This window comes from Sinocyclocheilus grahami, unplaced genomic scaffold, assembly GCF_001515645.1.
Source record: "Sinocyclocheilus grahami isolate Dianchi unplaced genomic scaffold, SAMN03320097.WGS_v1.1 scaffold633.1, whole genome shotgun sequence".
Lineage (NCBI taxonomy): Eukaryota > Metazoa > Chordata > Actinopteri > Cypriniformes > Cyprinidae > Sinocyclocheilus > Sinocyclocheilus grahami.
In genome coordinates this window covers 494114-496528 of record NW_015505812.1, presented here as the reverse complement: position 1 = coordinate 496528, position 2415 = coordinate 494114, and positions in this window count along the sequence as shown.

Sequence of the window (2415 nt, the reverse complement as noted above, 5' to 3'; positions counted from 1 at the left end):
GATGCCATTTCTGAACTGTCTGCCAGTCTTGTTACGGCCGCTGAGGCCATTGTTAACCTCTCTGTGCTCTATGTTCCAGTTCTGCCTGATCCGCCTTGGTGGTATCCTGCACCATCAGCTCCGCCCTGGTGGTCTTCTGCTCCGCCTGCTCAGCCATGGTGGTCCTTAGCTCTGCTCTGGTGGTGATCTCCAGCTGGAGTGCCCATGAGCTCCTCTAGAGGGCACTCCATTCTGTACCTTGCCATTCACTCAGGACTCCATTTCCCATAATCCTTTGCCCAGACTCATCAAGTGCATCACCTGTCTCACGTTAGTAGGACTATAAGAATAGCACTCACACTCTCTGTCGTCGCTGGTGATTGAATGTTGTATAGCTCTTCCGTGGTTTCTAAGTTTCCGTGTTTCTCTGTTTCCTTGCCTTCGTGTTTTGATCCCTGGACTGTTTTCTTGTTTATGATAGTTTTGCTGCCTGCCCTTGCCATTGCCTGATTATCTGGATTACTCTTTTGCCTTGCCACTGCCATCGTTGTTTGCTGTTGTTGACCACGCCTGTTTGACTATGCTTTTATTAAAGCCTTGCATTTGGATCCCCACTTTGTCATCACGCCTCCCTTGTTACATTTACATCTCACTCTAAGTTGTATTCTGTATTTATAACTGTGTAGGCTATGTGAAGAATACAATTCTTAAAATTTTGAAAATTGCTATGTATAGCCTACTCTTCAAATAAAGCGCTAATCTAAGTAGCCTACAAAAGGTAAAAAAAAAATTGCGATTGTTGCATTCTGGACAGAGTTCGTTAATGTCTCAATAAATTTTTCAACTTTATACAAACCAAATCTAAACATTAAATCTTATTAATTAAACATTTTAGAAACAACCATAGCCTAGTAACTTGTTAGTGGAAAAATACAGCCATGTCACGTTACAACTTTTAAGGAACATTTGACAGTGTTTGACTACTTAAAAAAGAAAATAAAGCTTACAAACAAACTTCAATGGCAAATCTGTGACATTAACACAATATAAAGTGCTAAACATTTCACATACTGTAAGTAAACTGTTTATCATTTCAACCGTGTGAACAGCAGCAAGTCTCACGGAAAAACCGTTAACGGAGCGGAGAAGCGAGCGAACAGGGAGAACAAACCATTTCTGAGGTAAAACAATAACTTCACGGCCGAACTGCAGCAAAAACTTTTTAAAAAGTCTTGAAATAGTGTAATATTTAGGTTAATGTTAACACTTAACAGGCAAAGAGCAATTAAAAATAGGCCAATCATTGCTTTGACATAATTTGAATTACAAACGTCAATAAGTAGGCCTATTAGCACTAGTCTATATATTTCTTTAATGCATATTCATCTCTCTTTCTTTCATTATTATGTTCAAGTAAATATTTTACTCTGAAAGAAGTAGCCTACGTTGCATTAAATTTGCAGTAAAGCTGAAAATGGCAACATGGTTCCTAAAAAATTTACCAACAACAGTTGAGAAAATATGTGTTCATTACGCTAAAAACGCAATGTAAAACTAAAATCTATCTGATAATATGGTCCTGTTCTAAGTATCATCTCCACAATCATGTAAACTCTAATTCGGTTCTATCCCGTTTCTGCTGGTCTCTGTCCAGTGGTTTTCCACACTGAATCCTGACTGAATCCTGGAGGGTTTTGTTGCGGGTTTGATAAGGTCTGAAAGCAGTGTGTCCGGTTACAGGTGTTTCACGCTGTAATCCGCTAACAAAGCGCTGAGCTTGAGCGACAAGACTATCGGCATTTTGCCAAAACCTTAACCACCTTTCACACAATCCCATACTAATATACTGGCAATCTGCAGCACTTTCCTCTAAAGTTTGCTACTCCAAGTGACCCTACAAGTGCTTGAAGCACAAGTGAAGTCTTAAAGTCCCCATGAAATCAAAATGAAAGTTTTTTGGGTGTTAGTATCAATATGTTAGTCTTATGGTTATCTATAAGTCAGTGTGCTCCAAAACAGTGACAAAATTCGCATTTAGAAGATATAAGCATTCAAAGCTTGCAGTTCGTCACTTCCGCCAAAACGGCTCAACGATTTTTTTTTGACGTCACATCGTACTTCAGCTTCTCTAGATGCTCTCTAGAATCCGTGATATAAACTAACGCTATTGGCTATTTTAAAAAGGGGCGGGGCTGCTTGATATGTCCCGCCCTGTCTTCCTGTTTCAGTTAAAATGACGTCAACACAGAGTAACGCTGCGTGTTTCTAAGCATTTCAGGGGGATTTTTCAGAGAATTGTAATATCAAGAACATAATAGATCAAATGTTACCTTAATATAATAATAATAATTATATATTTATATATACAGTATATATATATATATATATATATATATATATATATATATATATATATATATAAGATTTATAAGAAAA